Source organism: Phragmites australis, chromosome 3 (assembly GCF_958298935.1).
Source record: "Phragmites australis chromosome 3, lpPhrAust1.1, whole genome shotgun sequence".
Classification (NCBI taxonomy): Eukaryota; Viridiplantae; Streptophyta; class Magnoliopsida; order Poales; family Poaceae; genus Phragmites; species Phragmites australis.
In genome coordinates this window covers 19603966-19620089 of record NC_084923.1, presented here as the reverse complement: position 1 = coordinate 19620089, position 16124 = coordinate 19603966, and the positions used below count along the sequence as shown (strand labels likewise).

The window sequence follows — 16124 nt, the reverse complement described above, 5'->3', positions numbered from 1 at the left end:
GCCAAAATTAAAAACTAGACAACATATGCATCGTATGTTGCAAAAATAGACAATATATTACTGTATTTATAATTTTAGCATATGTATTCGGCACCTTATTTATTGAAAATGTGATTTCAGCATCTGAGGTGCCGAACACGGCACTATACACCATATTCGACACCTCAGATGCAAAAAATAGACTGTAAGGTACCGAATATGATACATAGTACTGTATTCAGCACCTTACTCGCCAAATACAGTATGTGCCCGTGCGCTGTGCTCACGTGAAGAATAGGAAGAGAAGCTACAAGCTAGAATCCGCATGAAAATTAAAGTTTTGTATTTAACTCACGATTTTATTTGGGAGTATAAAAATAGTTCAAAAATTCTAAACGTTTTTATGAGTAAACTAGAGTTCAATAATAATCCATTTTACTTGGTTTGATAAAAAATCCGAGCCAATATTTAATTAAAATTCTCCGAATAAGCCAACTTTATAAATTCTAGCATTTTTAATGCCTCAAATAAATTCTAAAAATCTAGAAAAAATCACTAATATTCTTCTCATGTGATGTACTAATTTATAAAAATATTTCCAACCCTAGGCTATTTGGTGAAAAAGTAAGTTCCTTTGTAATGCTTCGTTTATATGCATTTTTATCATTTAATGTGATATTCTCTTTTTAATTTAATTTGAATAAAACAAATTCAACATGCACAACACTTTGGTTCTTAGATTAATATTAAGCTTTTGTAATTCTCTATTTATATGCATTTTTATCATTTCATGTGATACTCTCTTTTTAATTCAATTTGAATAGAACAAATTCAACATGCACAAAACCTTGGTTCTCAGATTAATTCAACACATGCTCCATTTAATCTGTTTCTGGCGTCAAGCTGAAAACATCGGGTAACCTCTCATATTCATATTAAGCATCTTCTTGCTGTTCTTTGTGCTCCATTTCTTCCTTTGTTCTATCTCCTTGCTTTGAGAGATGGCATCCCCATCTGCATGCTTATTATATGGTTGTTTAAATTTGGGATATATCATTTTCCATATTGAATTGATAAATATTAAAATTTATTGTATTACTATCTGCTTTGAAAAGATGAATGTAAATATATATTCATAATTACAAAAATTATATAATTCTTAAGTTTTTAATTTTATCATCTTAGTAGTAGTTGTTAACCTATCATGCATCACATGAGAAGAATATTAGTAAAAAAAAATGATGTGCTGAGGGCCAGACTTGACCCTCAGGTTGTCATTAAGAGGATGCTGTGCCTCGAACTCGACCCTCAGGTTGTCATTAAGAGGATACCGTGCCTTGAACTCGACCCTCAGGTTGTCATTAAGAGGATGCCGTGCCTCGAACTCGGGCTGGCATAGTGAAATCATGCTCCACTGACTGTTAGCACCGTGAGAGGCTTTGACTCGCGCGTGAATTAGCAGACCTCGAGAAGAAGCCTAGGTTAAAGATTGAATAAACAACAAATCCTCCAAAAAAGGCTAAATAAACAATGCAAAGTCAAAAGTTGTTCTTGTTTTCTCGATAAAAAAAAGACATTTGAATTGGTATTCATATCTTTTTTGCCAAGGAGAAACTGCCTTTTTCTGTTCGTTCTTCAACAAGATTTGTATTGTACCAAGAATCAGGAAAAATAAAACAAGTATCATGGTATGATGCTGATTAGGTGAAAGGATGCAAGTAATGATAGTCTATGAAACTGAACTTCACATTGCTGACCTCCATTAAACTATTTTTTAGAAATCCCAAAGTCATTAAATTGTTAATTACTACTTGTTGTGTGATTCAATCATACTTTTGCGTTGTCATACACGACATACAGTCCATATAATTCAGTCAAATAGAATTAAAAAGAGAATATCACATGAAATGATAAAAATGCATATAAACGGAGCATTATAAATTAGTACATCATATGAGAAAAATATTAGTGATTTTTTCTAGATTTTTGAGAATTTATTTGAGGCATTAAAAATTGCTAGAATTTATAAAGTTGGCTTATTTGGAGAATTTTAATTAAATATTGGCTTAGCCTTTTTTATCAAACCAATTAAAATGGATTGCTAGTAAGCTCTAGTTTGCTGATGAAAACATTTAAAAATTTTGAACTATTTTTTACTCCCAAATAAAAATATTGGCTTAGGCTTTTTAGTCTACAACCTTTGTCTTTGGAGGATACTTAATAATAATTTTGTTAGCCCAACAATATCTTGCTGAATGACTTACCGAGAGGTAGAAATTAGCCCTGTTCATGCAAGTTCTTCCTTTCTATAACAGGCTCTAAACCAAGGAAGTAGTGCCTCCAACCATGATTAGGCGTGGTCATCTGGATTCATCGGTAAAAGGCAAGTAATGTGGGGTGTAGCTAATTTTATATTTATAGTCATGTCTTGCATCCCTTTAAATTAATTAAAATGGAGTACGCACTATTAAAGGGAAAATTTTGGTTTATTCTTGTACCTACTTGGTAGTCGATAATTTACTCATGAGGATGTGCTTATTATAGTGCTAATCTTTATTGATTCTGTTATGTTGATTGCCGTAATGAGTTAAAGTATGCTGACTTGTTATTACCTACGTTTTATTTCAGAATATGTGATGCACTTGCTCATGGGTGTATGATAATTGATTAATCATGTGCATCACGTTGCATTCATGCCATCTCATGAGCATTATTTATGCTTTCGCATAAATCTGAAATTGGTAATGATTACGACGTTTTGGGTATGGCTTTCAAATTTTGTTGTCATACACATATATATGCTTTAGTCGCAGGAGAATGGTGTTACAGTATGCCTTTTATATTCTTGAGAATTACTTTCAGTTAACAAGCAAATATAATGTTTCATCAACCTCTGGTTGAAGAACTTGTGTAAGACAAACTCATGATACAAATAACAAAAGAGCAATGCGGGTATTTACGTTCTGACTGATGTTCTCCTGTAAACTACTCTTTTTTGTTTCAACACATCTGAGAATGCATATTTTCATCACAGGGGTCTTAGTTTACTGTTACTTTGACCCAGTCAAGATATTCTGTTTTGCGAGGTTCATTAGATGGACACGCTGCCATTGACTTCTCCAATGAGTTGTTAAAGACTTAATAACATTCTGGTTGTTTTCTCCTAATTAACAAGCAAAAAAAAAAAAAGGTATGACAGTCAGTTTATTTATTTATTTACACTCCTAGATTCTTCTTATTTCACATGCTCTGTTGTCATCAGATTCATTAGTTTGCTTTTCTATCAAAACATACCAGTTGGCACACAATTTTGTTTTCTCATTTTGTGCAGATTACAATTTACTTACTTCCTTTTCTTCTAATTATTGCCAACTTTCGTTTGAAGACAAAATTACTAGCTCCCTTTATTCATGTCTAATGTTTTCGTTGTTCAAGCTTTTCTATCTGACACAAAGATAGCTCGATCAATTTTGCTAGAGCACAATATGTGTAAACCCACTATTTAGTTACTTGACAAAATCTTCACTGCAACTCATGGTCCACCAGACTATGACGATGGAATCCCCCCCCCCCCCCCCAAACATTAGGTAACTACTCAATTCCATTATTCCTTTCCTACAATCACCACGTTTTCATATTGTACCCCTAATGTTCTGGCAATGCAACATACTTTCCAATAATAAATACTCCATGACAATAATATGTAATTTCTAAATTCCACATTCTTCTGAAATTAGCCTCACCTTCCCGCCCCAACGCATGGGGAATTCACCTAGTTAACCACTATGTTTCATCATGTTTGTTTGTGTGTTGAGGAAATATCATGTTTTTTTTCTGTTCATTCTGTATGGCAACTATGAAGCTCTAGTAGCATGTCATTCCTAAAATGCACAGCATGGACTCTCTTCATCTTGTGCACGTCAAGATTCTGGCTGCTGACCTTCTCTCCCTAACCTTATGGCACACTTCACCGCCCTCCTTTCTTTGCTGTGGCTGCACTTGCTCGTGCTGAGCTTGTTGGGGTTGTGGTCTTGCGCGACCGAAGGGAGAAGTTCCTCCGCTTCCTGGTCGATGATGGCACTGGCTGCGTACCATGTGTCTTGTGGTTGAACCACCAATACTTAAATGCAAACACTTCCTCTGGGGCGTCAGATTCTGATCCCACCGCAGAGATGGCATTGAAAATGTCAGGGGAGGTGCGTCTAGGCACTCTTTTGAGGGTCTGAGGCAGGATTGTCATGTACCGAGGTGCAATCCAGATTGCCGTTAGAGATGTGGTTCGGGAGAAGGACACCAATGTGGAGGTGTTACATTGGCTACAATGTGTTCGCATGGCCAAGGAATGCTATGATTTGCCATCGCCTTCTGCTCAAGGTGCCTCTTGAAAGGGGTTTATGATGTGTACTGCGCACAAGTTCATTGATGTACTTGCAGGAGAGCCAATCTCTTCTATGGTGATCAAGTGGTGAATTATAAGCTAATACATTAATGTTCATGTTAGTTTTTTTAAGGAAAATGTTCATGTTATTTGCAGCGGATTTACTTCGATTTGAGCATTAGGGCTGTTTGCAACTGCATTAGGAGGTCTAATGCAGAGGTTCCTTGTGCTTATGATAGTAGGCTGCACTTAGGACCAAGCAATGTACTTGTGCTCATAGATAATTCTGTGTATTATCTTTACAGATGAAAGAAGAAAAAAATATTTTTGGGTTCTCAGTGTGCTTGCTTGAGTGGATGTTGACTCTGAATGGTACTATGACTACTATCTGATTTTAGTTTTTCGTTCAATCAGATATGTGCTTGGGTAATCAATATGGATTATTCACCTTGCAAGAAAACATGATAGCTGGCTCCTGATCTTAGGATTCTTTATTCATGTTCCTCCAAGTGAATACGGCTGCCAATGATAATAAGGTTTAAGCTGCACCAGAAAGAATATACTCATATAGGCAAAAACATTATAGCTTCTGAGGAACCTAGCAAAGTTCAAGCCAAGTGTGCAGCCTCAGCATCTCCCGATGTTAATGCCTATGGACAGAAAGAAGGAACATGCTGCCGGGAAGTGAGGAAGGGAGCCAAGATACAGATGTTTCAGTTAAGGGTACCGACTACAGAGAAGAATGTGGTGACTACAGAGAAGAATATGGCTGCAAATGGGAGTACAAGAAGAGAAAGCACCAGAGTTACGCTGCATCATCCTATGATCGTAGTCACTATTGGTGTCCAATTCTGATCCCGATGATGACGGTAGTAGAAACAAGAGCAAACAACAAATCCATTGGACTTGATTCAAGCTTGGAGAAAATTGGAAAAGGTATCAAGTATTAAAGATGTTTATCTATGAAGAACTTTGTAATTCACATCACATATCATTCTTTTAGTTATGCATGTTATTGGGCATGCACACACACGGTACTCCCCTACCAAATGAAATCATTACTTTCCTGATCACTACAACTATTAGTTTCCTTTTTTTGGAATAGTCTCATATTGGTTTTGGAAGAGCAATGCACCTAACTTAAAAGTAGAGAGCCTTGATCTCATTAGCCAGTTTTTTGGTGCAGAAAGACCTTTCGATTCTACACTTGTTATCAGAGTCCGATCCACAAGATGTAAGCCATAATCTTTGGTCCGATGGACACAAATGTGTGTGAAGATCTGATGGACTGTTTGTGCCAATATGGCATGGCTTGAGAGACCATCCATGTACGGTGAAAGGTTAAGGTACACCAATGTGTGAAAGGGGAGATTGTTGGAATATTTTACATTGGTTGTGAAGGGCAATACACCTAATTTAAAAATGAGGAGTCCCTCATCTCATTGACTATCTTTTAGAGATGCAGAAATGCCCTTTCGATCCTACACTTTTTTCCCCACATCAATGCTAACTGAACTTTACTATCGTTTGTATTTGATCATCTTTTTCAACAATCGTCGAACCCTGTAGACTGAAGTAGTTTGGCGTCACTGGAGTTCAATTCATACCCTGGCATTTTGTGCATAAACTTATTACTGACCTTGGAGAGCTGAATGATACAAGCATGCCCTCTCTCTCTCTCTCTCTCTCTCTCTCTCTCTCTCTCTCTCTCTCTCTCTCTCTCTCTCTCAATTTGGTAGCTTCAACATATACTGAATCCTTGTGGTTGTATATCTATACTTTGTATGGTAATGATGGTGTTTTTTTATGAAGAAGATTGCTATCTGAGTGACACATGATATTGTACAATGTGATCCAGCTTACCTTAACTTTCTGGGAACAATAGCTTGATATTCATGCCTCCGAATCTGGAACTTTGAAAGTGTTGATCAAAGTACAGAGCTAGTCTGCACCTGTATTTGTACTATCAATTTATCCGCGCCACAACGATTCGGAACTGAGGAGGCATTCTAACAAGCAAACTTGAAGTGCTTGACATTGCTAGCCGTCCAAATAAAACTGTGCATTGTCACCATGCCTCATTTGTTGTTCCAAGAAAGGTGATATCAGAAAAAATGGTTTCGCGGCACACAGTTGGATTCACCCTCCATATGTTCATGCTCTTTGGTTAGTTTTATGAAAAATCTCTTTGGTTAGTTTGCACGGCCAAGAGCACAGTATTTGCTTCGGGCTCTGGGGCGTCAGTAGTTTAGTTTTGACTTGTTGATGACGAATTATAATTATGACGAATTATAGCACAGTATTCTTTGGTTAGTTTTATTGAATGCAATGTTAAGGTTTGTATCCTCTTTTAGCTGCAGGTGTATATCCCAATTTATATTGAAATACTTCACATTGACCCAATCATTTATCAAAGACTTTTACTCATTTCTAAAGGTTGTTGTATTTAAATACTGTTTGCCTTGGAAAAAAAACATATTCTGGTACTGTTTCAAGTACTAAAATTTATGATCATGCAAAACGACTAAATGTTTGCCCATCACAACCGCCTTTGGATCCTCCCCCCCCCCCCCCTTTTCCAGATTGTTTGAAAAAGAAGTGCCATCTTTCCCAGTAAGGCCTTACGAATTCTGATTTTTCTGATGGTGACAATCCGCTGCAGAGTCAATGTTTTGTTAAACTTTAAAAGTGACTTCTGCTTTTCTGCAGGTTCGGAAACCCCTTGGACAATACTAAGAAACTAAAGGAATCTACCTGTTCTCTTTGGACTTATGCTTCTTTGACAAAATCTACCTTTTCCTGTCAGCTACACAATACTTCCTTCTCCCTAAAAATTATGCTTGCAAATTTACTTATGCCATGTTAGAGACCCAATCTGTTTAAATTTTGGAACCTCCTCAGCTTTGCATGACACATAAGTTGGACAAGAGATGCAAAACTGTATGATATATATTTTCCTTCAAGTATCTCTTTCTCAGTTTGAGTTTGAGCATTCTGTTCTTATTTTTGTCACAGCTGCAAGAAGAATCCTGCATTGTTCAACGCATTTGTACCTTCTCATTTGTAATGCATTGCTTCTTTTCCGTGTAAAGACAACCTCAAACTTCAGCTATAACATGTCTAGGATAAAATTCTTTTGATAGATAAACGTTACAGTGTGTAATCACAACTTTTAGAAAAACTCGTCTTCAGAGGTCATTGTACAACTTCTGATCCAGAATGGACCCATTGTGTTCAGAAAGTTGGCACCTTCTGATGATTCCCACTTGCTTTTTCCTCTTTTCTCCTCCTGCTTTATCCATGGAGATCTAAATCTTTGCATCAGAATCTGCTGAGACCACCTCAAGGGAAGCATATCAAAAGAGGAGCTCACTAGGACAATCATTGCTCGCAACATTCTTCAGTCATTTAGCTAATTCCCTGCATATGCACTTCCCTACGAGCTTCCTTTTTAGCACACCATAGAGACAGCCCATGTTATTGTGTTGCTAGTAAATTGTCTAATATTCTATGCTGTCCTTCTAACATGTTCATACTCGCATTCTATCCGATATATTGATAATAGGTGCTTAGCTTCTAAAATAGGTCAGGTTATGTGTGTTTATAGTCTCAGATATGAATAAGTTTGTGGGTTGCGAAATGATATTGCCTTTTCATTATAGACTAAAGTGAATATTACAATATATTTTCTGTTCTATATATTTGAGTTTGTATAAGTATGCCTGATGTCTCTCGATGAAATGTGCATGAACAAGGAGATCGAGGTGAATGCTTGGTATATATACCATAAACAAGGCCATCTTCGTTTGCAAATTGTATGTACACACAGGTTTTGGAAATAAGTTCCACAGGGAACACGTTTTCATGACTTGCAAGAGACTGGACTAGTATACGTCATGAAGTTGAATAGGTTATGTTGCGTCTCAGGAGACCTATAAGCTTCTATGGATCTTAGGATCTTTTATTGTTTGGTACTTTGACAAGCAGAAACCCTGATAATCAAATCAGAGAGCTGTTCAGGACCAGTTGCAGGATGGGATCCACATATATCACAGTAAGTGCAGATATCTTTGTTTTTTTTTTTTGGTTTTCTGTTGTGAAGATATAATTGTCTTGCTACAAGTGCTATAAAGGTGTTTTACTTTTTACTTTATGTTCGTTGGCTAATTCTACCTTCTTTTAATGGTGGAGGTGTATTATTTGCCCTTAAAAAAACCTATAAGAAGTGCTTCCTTGTTATCTCCTCTCTCTCTACCTTATGAAATCCACTGAGTTCATCTCAGTCACCTGCTGTCTAGCTCATATTCCATATAGACTATAGTTAAGAAACTATTTAAGGTCATGAACGTTGAACCATAATTTTGAGAGGAACTACGGCTGGCTTGACGCCGACCTGAACATTGTATCGAAATATGCAAGCATATTTTTTGTTGTTTCTCTTTCTAAGAAACTAGACGGGCAGCTTATTTTATATTGATAGAGTAAAAGAAAGTATAAAGTCTTCAGAGACAAAAACATCAAAATAAATCTAACTAGGGGTGCGAAAGAAAAGTCGCTAGTCTCTTTGCTCTCGCAATGCACCATGCTCTAGCCTCCTCTTTGATTTTTGTTACCAGGGGCGATCATCGTATTCTCAAGGTGTTGGAAAATTCTCCCATTTCTTTCGTTTTATAGCTCCCATACTATAAGGATGATGAGAGACCTAAGGGCCCTAGGTGGCACTCCTAGGGAGTCGATTGCTGTCCACAATTGCATTTAGTTCTCCCGGTGCACCAAGTGTAGATGACCTCCTATACACGCTTGGAAAATCTATAGTGTGTGAAAATGTGGATCGTCGACTCATCTATTGTTTTGCACAGTGAACAAGTCTTGTGGTTCGGTCACCCCCTCTTTATGAGCCTATCTGTAGTCCACATTCGATTCTGAAACGTAAGCCATGAGAAGAACTTGCACTTCGATGGCGCCCATACTTTTCAGATTAGTCACTACATATATGAGGATGTCGATATGAAAAGGATATGATGTCGCCTAGAGGGGGGGGGTGAATAGGCGGAACCTAAATTTTTTTACAAACTAAATACAGTGAATCAGCAACGTGCGGACAATCCACATATTTTTTGGAACCTCCGCAGATTTACGGAGGTTCCGCAGAATTTTGCAGGTACTCCAAAGTTTTTGGTGAAAAATCAAACCGATACCTATGCAACTCAACGTGATCAAATCAACGAATTACTCAGCACCAGTGTATGTATTTCAACCTATTTCACCAAGTAACTGCAGCTCAAACCTCACAACAAAGTAGCTCGGATCAAAACCCTGAAAATCAAGAGCATGCAACAAATCACAAGAAATTGATAAGAGAGACAAGGATTTGTTCACCGAAGTTCGGTCACTCCACAAAGAATTGCCTACGTCTCTATTAAGGAGCCCACAAAAAACCAGATTTCTTTTAACCCTTTTCTCACCAGGGCCAGTCCTAATGTTTCAGTGGCCTAAGGCGAAACTAAAAATGGAGGTCTCCAGTAAACATAAACTTCAAAATATTTATATATCAATTGTATATAGCACAATGACTTAAAGAAATTGTGTTATATTTTGTATATCATACAAATAGGAGTTGCATGTATCATAGGGAAAAAATAGCATGGTCCAACACACAATAACATAAATGGAGAAAATAAGATGTAGACGAGACATATGAGAGGGTAAAATAAAGACATACTTCTCAGCCAAGTCTCTGTGTTTGTCAGCATCAAGGTTAGCAATCATGACTCCATCACCCAACTTGAAAATAGAAGCTAGCTTCTCATAAATCTAAAACAAATATAAGAATATGATTAGACATGTCAGAGACAATGAATGTAGCTAAGCTTACAAAAGTAAAATAGCATATGTAGGATTAATTTAAGCTAATAGTCATCTACCAATCGAAGCAAGGCTCTTGCAGTGGCAACACCTATAAAAAAAACAAGTATCCAATCAAATAGATTTATTGTGCAAAGATTATGGATTCATGGTGCAAAAGATATAGGAGAAGTAAGAAAAATAAAACCTAGTAGCCTACCATGGGGCATAGAACTCAACAAGGATATCTTTTGATTTATCAAGGACAATTGAGTCAAAAGTCTCAGGGGTGAGCACAACAACGCTTGAAGGAATGGTTGCTAGTTTTAAATTGGTCCCATCACAATCAACCTATAATGAGAACTGGAATTGACCATGAGAAAATCCTATTAATTTATCAAACCATAAAAATGGAGAAGAAATAATTTCTTATGAGTATCCATGTGCCAATGCCCAGTTATTTAGTAAGAACAAAACTAATTTAACTTTTGAGGTATAAATTTCAAACCTTCGTCGATCAAGACAGATTTAGCTTTAAAACTTGAACCAAGCCTTTCATACTTAGGGGCAAGCTTCTTGCAATGACCACACCTGAACAAACAAAGTAGGCAGATGGTTAAAATCTGGTATGCTTTAAAATGCTGATACAATGAAATACTTAGATTAAATTATAGTTCTAAGTTACTAAATTGCAGAAAATACTACTGAAGAATGCAAAACTATCGGCTTAAGAGCACTCTTCTACGTGTACAATTACAATACGAATTCCACCTAAATCTTACACTAGAAACCTATTAAAATGCATACCGTAAAGAAATATCCCACCAATTTTCTGTAATCAATCCCATCTCGGAGAAGAGAAGATCCTGATGTGATCTAAAATATTTCACACGAGAACTAAACTGACAAGCCTACAGGATTAACAGACAGATGAATTCAAGCGCATCTACATCCCCACATGGTCAAACTGATAAAAATTTTCAATTAGGCAGAAGGCTAATCGTAGCCCGTTCAATTCATGACAGAGATCCAGACACAATGACAATAGTGCTGCTTCTAGCGAAACCAACCAACAACAAAATGAACTCAATCAGGCACGCAAAGATCCATACACGACGACCCACTGCCATACCCAACCATGGACCCAATCTGATCCGGTCCAATCTAGCCAAACTACGCAACGATAGGGCAAGGGATAACAAGGACAAAGGCGAACCAGTGGGGTGTAGAACTCGACGAGGGTGCCGCGATCCTGATCGACCTTCTTCTCGAAGGTGGACTTTGTGAGGTGAGGGCCACCACATCATCGCTATCCGTGAACGTGGGGCTGGCAGCAAAGGCGGAGGTGAGGAGGAGGAGAGATAGGGTTATGTTACCAGTACAGTTGAATGCCTGCTGGATAGCTAACTCAAGCCTGGGAACAGTATAATGCTGGGGGGCCTTGGGATTTGGGGGCTTGGGGTGGCCGCCCTGCTCGACCCCTAGGGTTGGCTCCACAAAGATCAAGTTAGGATTACTTACTCAAATCGTAGGGGTAATACAAATGTCCCGGGGCTCACCACAAGATTGGGAGCTCGACGAGCGACGCCTAACCGTCTAGGTGGACGAACCACCAAAAGTAACAAACATATAAACCACCGGCTTGACAAAGAAAATGAGTGCTCAAAGGATGGATTTGAACCTCACTAGCACTATCCCTTGCTCTCACTCAATCCCACTCCAAATTTCACCTTGAATCACAAAGGGGAAAAGAGAGAGAGAGAGAGAGAGAGAGAGAGAGAGAGAGAGAGGAGCTTTTAATGCTTGAGAGTTGTTTGTCTCAGGTTAGGTTGAGAAATGAGCTTCTTTTTCTGGAGGAGAGAGGGTGCAGGGTATAAATACTCCACACACAAAAAACTAGCCGTTACACCTGTTGAAATGCGAACACTCCGCAAAAGTGCGGACCCTTCATCCATCCCAGTTAACCCTAATTCTGCTCAAGTGCGGATTATCAGCAAAAATACAGACCATCCGCATTTGCACATCTCTATAAGGTTAGGGCTAACCTAGGTGCATTTGTTGTTTTTGATGTGTCTCTCATAGGTATATTAGATCTTTTGAGCACCGCTTCTATGTAAACAAGTAAATTTCGTATCCCCTTAATAGTACGACATTCTAAACTCAATTTTAAAAGATAAAATGAATTTAAATCTATAAGATCCATGTGCCGCTTTTCTTTTTCCTTTTTTGGGATCACCATACATCAAATTGTCACATGTTTGAATTAAACCTATCCATACTTCATAAATCTCATTAGTTCTTTAATTATTTTGTCATTACCACCAAAACCCACCAAGGAGTTCTAGAAGTACTTTAAATCTATCTCTTTTTGGTGATTGATGACAACCTAATTAAAGCTTACGAAGGATATATATAGTTTAAACTTTTGAATCCTTATGATATATAGAACTCCCCTAAATATGTGCATTTGAATGCACTTAAAAAAATTTAGCCTTAAATGCCAATTGCACATTTTGAGGATAGTGTGGAGACTCCCCCTATATCATAACATATGTGGGGTCCAACAACAACATGTGTGAATGATAAAAAATAACCGTGATGCACATGACATGATATGCACAACAATAACCTAAATTTCTATCTAACTGTGGATCCTCCACAAAAATATGCGGACACTCCGCATTTTCTGAAGAAATTCGGACACTCCGGACATTTTTGCGGACTCTATGCTCCTGACTGAATCTAAAATAAAACACGCTTCACAACACAAAAACAAATGATCACACACTAGCATAATAAAACTTAGTTCCAACAGAAAGTTTAGCAGTTCTAGCACACCACAAACACATAAATTCTCATGTCCACCACCACACACACGACAAAAGGAGTTATTACAAGACAAGTACACGAATAGATAAGCTTTCACTCCCCCTTTGGCTTTAAGCGTCAAAAGGAAGAAAAGGAAAGATCTTGATGAACAACGTCTACTCGTCATCCTTGTCCTCGTCCTCGTTGTCATCGTCATCATCATCTTGATACTCACCCTCTTGTTCACTTTATTATTCTTCAATCTCACAATGAGTAGGGTGAGCGCGGCGAGAGTGGGTAGCTGGAGGAGGAGCCTCTTCTTCTTCTTCTTCATGATCTGTTGCCTGCCACTCGGCAAACGGATCACCAAAATTGGGCACTTCTTGATGGGGAGAATTAGGACGATCTAAATGCCCCCTTAATCTCCTTTACCTCTCATCTTAACTCATTAACCTCCATGCCATTGCAGCGACACATTGAGAAGATTGATCAAAGCACACTCTTGATGTATTTGCCACAACCACGAGAGCCACTACCATGAGAATGTGAACAGGAAGATGCATGAGATGAAGATGGGGCTGCACGAGATGAGCTTGCACCATGGGTTGGCCTAGAGGAGGCCTTCTTCTTGACATGATAGGACTCATGAATGCAATCCTTGGGAAAAAGTGATATTGGTGACCTTCTTAATGATGTACGCGATGTAAGAAGAATAAGGCTTTTTCTTGTATCATCTATGGCGTCACAAAGCTCAACCCAAATGAAATCACCAATGCTAAAAGATCTTCTACCATGTGCCATCCTAAGGAGAATATTCCTTGACATGCCATGAAGCATAGTCACATCTCTTTTCTTTGGGTTGATGGTTTGACGAAAAAGAAGATTGAGATAATGATAATATGGATTCAAACCTTGAGTAGAATCATCGACCATCCGAGGATCCTCATATATCTCACCCAAGTCATACTCCTTGATCTTCTTCTCAACAAGTATGGTACCATATTCATGATCTTTTGATCCAAGAGCAATAAGATGAGAGAAGGTCATGTAGTTAATGCAATAATGAATTCCAAGAGTGGTCCAATAAATCTCATTCTTGCGGATATGGAAAAAGAATGAGGCATGAAATTGAGCGATGATCTCTTCATTCCAATCATACTTGAAACCCATGATATCTCTCATCCCTTTTTTCGTACAAGCATCGATAACTTCATCAAAGATGGGATCATTGACATCTTCTATGTACTTCCAATAGATGTACTGCATAGGAACAATAGGCTTGATCTTGCTTCGGTGGATGACAAAAAGATAGAAATCAAAGTGGAATTGACACCAAAACCGTCAATCCAAGGACTCATCTCTTGGCCACAAGTATGGAACATTTTTTATTTCCTTCTTGACCACTAGCCCTTGATTCTTGTAGCTTTTTGGTAAGCGAGGATCATATGGTTGATTGACATGGGGAGAGTGCATCTTAAAAAACTCATTGTATGACACTTGATCTCTTTCAAAGGTAAGATCAATGTGTAGAGGTTTATGTGGACAAAAACTTGGATCAAAGCGCTTCCCTAAACATTCCTCATCCCTTTCTACCTAGGTCTTATGACCTCTAGGTCTTCTAGTAGCAGCGGCAACAACAGAATCAACATCATCTAAAGGTTCTTCAATGTGAATACCCTGTCTGCCGTTTCTTCCACCTCGCTTGACCACTTCCTTTCTTACAACAATCTTAACATGACCACCACTTGCCCTAGTTGTGCGAGAACCACTTCCTTCTCCTAGTAGTTCTCCTGCCTTAAAAGTAACATCGACTCGATATGGCTCATCAAAGTGATGAGGTCCATAACTTTGAGCTTGAGGGTCATGGTGGCGTTTGGTACGTGCTTGAGTTGTCGGGTTCCTCAGGTCTGGATGTTCCATCACAACTGCAAGATAAAGGGGGGGGGGGGTGGAGGGGGCATAAGCTACGGAAGAGATTGGAACAAGATTCAAGTAGGAAATCATGGTTTAGACCTTGTTCTGCAAACTGTGGAGTCTCCGCAAAAATTTGCGGACCCTTCTCAAAAATTTGCAGACCCTCCGCAAATACGTGCACTCCCCATAAATCACAGATCAAACCCTAAAATGCGACTTCGAAAGATTCGACCGAGAGATGCAAATGCCGCTAGACATATGTAGACACCTAATAAGGATATCTACCAAAAGAATATCGTTCTAGGGCATCCTATGAAGAGATCGGTCAAAAACTTCATTTGTACCTTGAGAGAGAGAGAGAGAGAGAGGAGAGATGAACTTGAGATCGATCTAAAGAACTTCATGGAGAATCTGCACTAGGAGAGTTGATCTTAATGTAGATGCAGAGCCTTCGAAGATTGGGCCTTCAAATCACTAGAGATCGAGATTTAGAGAGGAAACTCGAGGAAGAGAGAGAGAGAGAGAGAGAGAGAGAGAGATGAGATAGGCGTCAGTGGTGAAGACGGAATAACTGCTGGTGAAAGAGAGAGGAATTTAACCCGACGGTTAAGTTTAAAAAATTCTCAAACTGCAGAGTCTTCGCAAAAATATGCAGACTCTTCGCACTTTGACCAACAAGACGTAAAAGATAGATTTCGAGGAGGATTTGAGTGAGATGTGTTTTGATGGACATGAGAGGTCATGTCACTTATGATTAGCCAACAATCAACCAATCAAAACTATAACCATAAGTGACATGACATGATCAAAGATCCAATTTTTTTTAAAAGAACACAACTCTAAAACTACCTTTTCAGAAACTCCTATCTATAAATACTAGAAATCTACAACAATTAATTATATGCAACAAGTCACCATGTTGCGAGAATCTAGGATATTTAGCTCACTTCTCAACTCATAGAACTTTTGCTTGTCAAGGAGCTTTGTGAAGGTATCGGCTAATTATTTGTCGGTGCTTACATGGCGTAATGCAATATCTCTTTTGGTTTCATGGTCTCGCAAGAAGTGATGACATATGTCTATGTGTTTGGTTCTTGAGTGTTGGACAGAGTTGTTGGCTAGTTTTATAGCACTCTCGTTGCCACACAAGAGTGAAATTTTGGTGAGGTTGTAGCCAAAGTCTCTTAAGGTTTACCTTATC

At 38.3% G+C, this 16124-nt stretch overlaps 2 pseudogenes; one reads left to right on the top strand and one right to left on the bottom strand.

The window, feature by feature from the left end:
• The first annotated feature begins 3874 nt into the window (after positions 1 to 3874).
• On the top strand, positions 3875 to 4364 carry LOC133911046 (CST complex subunit STN1-like; annotated as a pseudogene).
• A 5246-nt stretch (positions 4365 to 9610) lies between these two features.
• On the bottom strand, positions 9611 to 14275 carry LOC133910564 (protein disulfide isomerase-like 2-2; annotated as a pseudogene).
• Positions 14276 to 16124: the final 1849 nt, after the last annotated feature.